Below are 8,607 nucleotides of genomic sequence, written 5' to 3' on the forward strand. Positions count from 1 at the left end.
AGTAATAAATGTTATTTGCAGTTAACAATTTTCTTTTTTCTTTATTACAATATTTATGGCAAGACTAGGTATAAAAATATATAAAAGTACATAAAAGTATATAACCAAAAAGTTTATTTTTACCATGAACGCGCTAATCTCAGGAACTATTGAACCGAATTGAACAAATTTGTTTCAAAGATATTTTGAGACCCGAGATATGACATAGGATACTATTTATTACCAGTATAAATATTTTTTCAGATATTATTACGACAACGGCGCCTGTATAAAGTTCTATTATGGAGGTTGTCAAGGGAACGACAATAATTTTGAAACTCAGGAGGAATGCATGAAAATATGTGCTTAATAATTGTGAATTTCTTGATAAAACCAAACAAATTATATGACGAACTGATTTTCCTATGACTTAATGAATAAAAAATGAAACGAACAGACAATTAACTGTTTTATTTCCAATATCATACAATGACCTTCCACATTTGGTATTATGACATCATTGATTTAATTTTCAGCTGTACAAATGATGATAATAACATAATAAATAAGTGAATTCCTTTATTTTAAACAAAACGTAGATACGTAAATTATGTGCAAAATGTAATTCAATTGTAAGTTGTAACCAAATCGTAATAGCACTATTTCTATATTAATAAAACTGCATAATTTCTTTGTTTATTTTAACCCGGTACACAGGAACTGTTGTACCGATTAGTACATAGAGTAACAGGGTAACTTTAGTATTTTTTTTTTTAATATGAAAGATTACTTTGTTGTAAAATATCTATATACGAACATAGAAAAAATACAGTTTTGTTTGATAACAATGTTTAATGATCCTAATTTCGTTCATGAGAAGAAACCATGAACATGAATCCATGTTTTTGGTAGATTGGGGCTTAAAAAGGAAATCTAATACAGGAGGGAAGGAATGTGATCATTCCGCCAAAGTCAGAACACAATTGACTTTCGAATTGGAGAAAAAAAATTAGAATCTTGGTCAGAATACACAAGGTCGCTCATCTCCTTGTCAATAAAGAAAAACAATCATAAAAAGAGATGTGAATACATCCGCTCCATGTCCTACTAAGAGATGCGGATTATCACTAAAACCATGCTCCACAACTATGCCCTATCTATTTTTAAAACAAATCGTTACAAATACAACATGTTTATTTTTATGTGTACGTTGTTTTAATTAATAATTTATCGATTCTTATTCTCATGCTTTGATAAAGAACTTGGGGAGGCAAATTGATTTTTGTTAAATGTAACGGTGCATTAAATAGCTTTAATGTGAACATGTTTAGCTGTTTTGCAATTGCAATAAAATGTAAGATATATTTGTGTGTTTGTACGCTGAATCGTCTGTTGCATATTGACGGAGTGGTGTATTTGTTTGAGTTGACCATAGAAATGGGTATGATTGAGACTTTATAAAAAAGGTCGCTTTAAACAAAGGAATATTTACTTGTTCAAAAAGATAAAAATCAGGGTAAAAACAATGCAGGCAACACCCAGCGCCTTCCTAGTTAATCTGAATGAGAGTATATATGGTCATAATCGATGTGTAACTGGCTACTTAGTATTTATTAAGTACTCTCATCACTTGATATCTGGAAATGATGAAGATTTTACTGAAGTTATCTTTTGTGTATATATTATTTTCACTTCTTTTTCACATAAATGGTAAGTTTTTAGATGGTATTTTTTTTTTTTTTTTGATAATAGGGGCCTAATTAATTACTTGTTATTATACTATTATAAGTTCGTATTATACGTATTATAACGTTCTGAGATAGCATCGTTTACAGCAATGAGTTTGTATGTATGTTATCGTAAAATCTTAAACACCGTTGCATAATTATCTATTTCGTTACATTTTTTATTTGTCGAAAAATTGTGTTCATGCCTACTACTTACAATTATAAATAGTATTTTTGGATTTTGGAAAGTGAAACAGTTAAAATGTGAAATGCCATTCGACGTAGCTTATGTATGGCGTAAATAAGGTACGGTTTATTTAAAAAATCTACACGGAGATGAAAGTCCCGCGAAGAGATGTCTTCTCATACTAATCGAATATCTACAAAAAAAATATTCTGAAAAGGTCTTCTACAAATTCTGTGAGAGACACCACATTAGACGATGAGAAATATTCATCTTTGTAATTTAGTTACATAAAGAGAATTTTAGTTTTGGGATTTTAATTTCAATAAAACAGAGTCAAATTATTATTACATTTTGTTTCCTCTCTATTGGAGGAATGCTCAACAAGTCTTATATTTTTAGGTGTAAATTCCATTGACATGCTTGATATTACCCGACCATCTGATTGTTTCTTGCAACCGGAATCTGGGATGTGTCTTGCTCATATTAAAGCGTAAGTTGATGATTAAAATTATTAAATACATTATTGTTGTTATTTATCTTTATTTCTAATGCGGAGAGTTATTTTATGAAACAATGTCTTCATAAAAAATTTATGTGTTTCAGATATTATTTTGATATCAATGTGGGATCGTGTAGGACATTTATTTACGGAGGTTGTGGAGGAAATGGCAATCGTTTCGCAACAATGTCGCAGTGTATGCGGACTTGCGGAGATGTGTACGATGACGCATAACCATTTTGTTTGATTATTTAATCACTATCGAGGAGAAATAAAGAATGATATAATAAATACTTGTTTTTTTTCGCGTACCTTAATTTCTATATCAAAAATGTTAAAACATTATGTACCATTATAGTGATGATCTTATTTTAGTAGTAAATTATAATGTCAAAATATTTAAACTATTATTTTATTCTACTATTATTTATGATCATATTATGACAATTTAAAAACTGCTGCCTTATTGCTGGTAGGTATAATATCGCGGTACTAAAGCACATAAAGATGTCTAGTTGAGGATTAAATGTAGTACCCACCTAGTTCTATTTCTATATCATAGGAAGCTTATTAATGTTGTTTGCTTTCCTCACAGGAAATGATATATCTAAATTGTACAATCTTCTTACAGTTGCTAGGCCAGATTTCTGTAACGACCCACCAGAAACCGGAATGTGTAAGATGCTTATAAAAAGGTAAAAAATTTATAACATAAGCAAAAAATTAAAGTAAAACCTGCTCAGTACCAAGACAGAACCATAAATTATTTAGAAAAAATCAGTCTGAGAATTTTGTTTTTTTTTGTGTGATATTGTGGTTGTCTAATCGTACACTATTAAATGATTTCAGATATTATTACTCAGATGAATTGGGCATTTGCGATGTGTTCTACTACGGAGGATGTGATGGCAACCGCAACAATTTTGAAACTAGGGAATCATGCTTAGATACATGTGCTAGTCCATCTTAACACAATAATATTTATAAAAGTAAATTGCAACATTGAAGCATTTTAATGCATGAAATAGAAGACGTTTATCTTATTTGTATTATATTTTATTTCTTATAATATAAATGAATTTAATAAATTTTAGAGTGCAATGTAAAACTACCACTAAAATTGCGTAATTTATTATGCGTTAACGTTTTCGCCCTTGCAAGTCTTCATACACTGGAACATAGTTGCGAAACGATTGCCATTCCCTCCGCAGCCTCCGTAGACAAACTTGTTACACGATTTCGCATTGATATCAAAGAAATATCTGAAAAATTTTAATATTTACAGGAACATTTGATTGAAAATCTTTATTTGTTGCATATAGTTGTCAAGATAGAAAATGTGTGTGTGTGTGTAAGATGATAAATTTAGTTATAGTAGGTACCTAACGACTTGTACTATTTGTAAGAAGAATGTGAAGACTTAAAAAAGGTACATAAAATTGAGCTAGGGTATATATGCAATGTTAATTTCTCGAGTAATTATAATCAAAGCTTCGAGAAAATAGCGGTTATGAATAAGGTCTTGGTCAATCAGCTTAATCGTAGGTAGGCCTGGACACTCACTGCATTTATTCGTGTAACGTGAAATAATTTTAGGTATATTTTATTATAAACTTACAGAGTCTGATACGCAAAGCATCTTCCAGTATCCGGTTGCAAATAACAAGCAGATGGTCGGTCAATATCAGGCATTATATTAATAGAATCTACACCTATAAATAAACATGAAAATGAAACTTTTAAAAGAATTTTCAAATAGGGAAATCAAATGGAGCACAATATTATTTTGTATGAATTGAATTACTAATACAATACTCTCAAAGTAGGAACATTTTCTCAAGTAACAATTTCCAGTATATATAAGTTCCATTTAAGTACCTAAACACAGGCGCTGGCACTCCAGCTCTGTTGCAAAATTGTTCCTGTTCCCATCACAACCACTATAAGTAAATATAAGACATTCTTCCAGTTTCCAATCATAGTAATACCTGATAAATGGGATTAATTTACATGTTAATTAGTATGTTTATTAGAACTTCCATAAAAATTTTGGTCGTGTGCCTACCTTTGTATTTGTTTGTCGCAACTTCCCACTCGCGGTTGTAGGGAACACCAATGATCCCAGCTCCATATTTCATAATCAACGGTTTTGTGAGCACGATCTATATTCATCATTTGTTATTGGTAAAAGATACATAAATACAGCTCTTCTTATACTGTTTACCTACTTAGGTTATTCAAGTTACATACCTCTACAAATAGATATGCCAATAATAAGACAATAGATACAACGACAGTCAGCGGTTGAGGAATAAAAACCTCCATTTTATTTTCGACAACATATTAATTGTTTACTATTTATTTTTATACATTATATCAACCGTTCTTCTGCAGTTCCAAGTATATTATACAAATAATTTTCTTAAGAATTGTTAACAGTTCAAAAAAAAGCTTACGTTTTTTAGGATTCCTACGTCTAGTATCCACTATCTCAAACAACAATACCGAAGACTTAGTGGCGAGTTGTGCATTGCTATCTACATTGATCCTCCTATAAATCGTCGTAGGCTTTGGAGATGTACTCTCTCTAGTGACAGCTGTCGTCAATGTGCTCTCGCAGCCACCTTCGCAAATAAAAGCGGCCGATATAATCAATTTCACCAAGTTTACAACATAAGCCCGACTTCCCATCTCGGTATTGCAAAATTACACGCAAAATACAAATGTGACTTAGGCGAACTATAACATTTTTATGGCGCCGTAAAAGTATCGCTCAACACTAAGATGAAAATTACACATATTCAGCGAGATGTCGAAGATTCAAAATAACTATAAAAAATTGGTATTTTATTAGTGAGTATACTGTTCGATCAAGAAATTGTAACATTAATACCAAAGAATAAAATTCGAGTGTCTGTAATCTGTATGTAACTTAAAAAAAAAAATCGTTTTGTGCTAAATACATAAAGAGTTACACAGGGCTCTACTACAACTACTGTGAAATACCCCCTCAGTTATTGGAAATCTTTGTTCAAAATATAATTTTTAACAATAATAATTTGTTTGCTTTATACAGATATAAAGCAAACAAATTATTCAATTACCTATAACACATTTACCTACCTACTCCACAACGGGCTTACAATCAAACGATATCAAAACACTGCCTCAATGCATAACAGTTTGACAAACAACAGCAGTATTTAATAGTGATTTGCGATTCACAAGCACACAATTACATCGTTCTATCGGAAAGCAGATGTTTGCTGATCTAATGGCATTTTCAATTTGCATTCAAATTCCTGAACTCGCATTGCGGAGTAGCGCGGGGGTGGGAGTGAATGCCGAATGCCCGGATGGCCCGAATACGGGATAGTCACTGCGATGTCCCAATCCGATTATAGCTAACGATGCACCATTCAACGTGGACTGGGCACAGCCACATTCTCTTCAGCTGTGACAATGTGATAAAAGAGAACTGATCGTTATCACACGCTTGGGTTACTGGTTCACCATCATTATATTGCCAATTTGGCTATAGACTTTCTTAATTATAATATGTATATAATTATATTTGTACATCACTTTTTTATTTGAAAGCCTGTGCCTCCCATGATTCGAATTTGGTTTAGTTCTTACAATTTGAAGGCGGTTCAGTTATTTTGTTATAAATAATTATTATTTGTTAAAAGAATTATTTATCGTGGAAAATAAGAGCCTATGTAAATTAACGTCATGTTATTTGTCGTCTCATTGTTTTATTCAATAAACTTTAGTGATCACCTTTTATTACATCCATCGCTACAAAATCTTTCGTTCAAAAAAGGTAAAGGTATGTAAGATATAACATCGTACGATTATGTTCTTACACAGCACGGAATAGCAATGGCATGCGAACTAGATCGCAATCGAGTAAATAGCTGCATTAATAATCCATCCTCAATAGCATGATAAAGTATTTCGAGAATACGAGAACAAATGTAGTTTTTTCGCGCGGATAGCTTCGAACAAAGGCTTTTGAAGTGTATAATAAAAGTGCAGAGCCGTAGTATTAATTAGTGCTAGCTTGTTATATTTTTATAGGTACAGAAGACTGGCTTACGGGATAGACCGGCGACGTTTAATAATTACTTAATCTTCCCTGCGGCTACTGGAAAATTACCTTCCCCATCGATTTTGCGATGAGTATGCTGGTAAGAATTTTACTTTGAAACGTTTTAATTGAATATTGTTAAACGTTTCTTATTTAAATATGTGGACTGGTATGTGTGTGTTACGTTAAAATGTAGATAAATAAGGGCACATAACATAAAAAATTAGGTAATATTTTACAGTTAAAAAATGTAAGTGTGTTTAGAACATAAACTGTACGTTTCCGCAGACTTTCGTATAAATAATTTCAAAAGAATAAAAATTAAATAATAAATTTAAGTTCAAAAAACGTAGTTGTTTTCTAAAGTGTAAATACAAAAGTTGAAAACCTTTTGATTAGATACCTACTTCTCCGCCATTATTAATATCCTAGGACTTGTCGTTTTGGCGGAAATCGAAGTCGTTTCCTACCGTTAAAAGCTCTGCCCCTCCCTAATTACCGACCGCGGATCTCCCGTAAATTATTTCCTTGCATTTTTGTTATATTACTTTCTTATCCCAATAGATAAAACCCATTGTAAAATGAAAAGATTTTTAATGACAAAAATTGTCGACACTGGTCTAAAACTCTTTCTCTGCGAATAAATGTGAAACCATTTTTTTACGGAAATTTAACTGTACTATACTCGTATTGACTAAAATATACCCTTATAAGTAATGGTGTTGATGGTATTTCTTAGAATCTGGTTTATAAAAGTAGTGATTCTTATAATTCTATTCACATAAAAATTTGAAATATTTGCTGTATATTTGTCATATTATTATATTTTAATATAAACTTACGATCAATATTTATTAGGTAGGTGCTATATACATATATCAGCGTCAGTCTCGAGGGGAAGACGTCTGACGAATCAAACGTATTATATTATGGGTTTTAAATTATATGTAGGTACAAAATATCAAAGAACTCAATAATACTGCATGTCACTGTAATAATTTTCACCGAAACCATGCTTTCAAAGAAAATATCAAATAATTTAATAGCAAAATACGTATTACCTACATCTTAATCCTTTCCCTTTTGTATATATGTATCACGACGACAGATAGACAAACAAAATTTGTGGATTTCTTTGTTTTTCAACCATATAAAAAAATTATAAAAAAATATAAATATAGTTTTTTAAATCAAATGTTACTTTTTTTTTAATTTGTGTTTAGTAACCACAGTTTTCGAATGAGTGAAACGATTTTGAGAATTACTTTTTTATTTGAAAACTGGTGCCTTCCGTATGGTGAGGTGGTTTAGTTATTTAGTAAAATTAATCGCCTAAATAATCAATCTTATTTTAATGATACCTAATTGTCTTTAAGGATCGCAACCCTTCCGATCCCATCATCATGTGAATATTGGTTTTTTGTGATAAATGTGTAAATGTTAAAACTGTGTTGACTCCTATAAGTCTAAGTGAATAGATAAATGTTCAAGTTTGTGATTGGAAATTACACTCGGATCCGCATTGGTTGTGGGCATACATAATAAAATTGCTATTTTTCTTTAACTGTCGGTAAATAATATAGAACCAATTAGTAGATATAGTATTAGAATATTCGTCAGATACGACTTCCCAAATATAAGTATACCTACCAAACGAAATAAGGAAAACGTCATACCACTGAACTGAAAGAAACAGAAGATGTCATTCTGGACTCGGTACTATAAATGCCTGCAATATCAAAAATGCGAAAGTAACTCTTTTTGTCCGTTTACCTCTTCTTCACACCTAAATCCCTGAACCAACTCGGATGAAATTTAGCACAAAGATCGTTTAAGACCCGAGAAAGGACATATTATATAGTTTTTAAATCTCACGGCAACGAAAGCTATGCGGTAAAAACCCAGATACTGAATTATTTATTACCTTTGACAAATAAAAACTTTTTTCTACCGATGTACATATCCTAGAGATAAGATATGTCAGCAATATAGTTATATGTAAAAAAAAATCAAGTATTTAAAAAAAATCCATCGCATTGGCTTCTAAAAAGAACTCAAAATTCTATTTCAGCATTCATATTTAAGGTGTCAGGGTGCAAGCATACTGTGAAAACAAAACCAG

Source organism: Zerene cesonia, chromosome 15 (genome assembly GCF_012273895.1).
Source record: "Zerene cesonia ecotype Mississippi chromosome 15, Zerene_cesonia_1.1, whole genome shotgun sequence".
Taxonomy (NCBI): Eukaryota; Metazoa; Arthropoda; class Insecta; order Lepidoptera; family Pieridae; genus Zerene; species Zerene cesonia.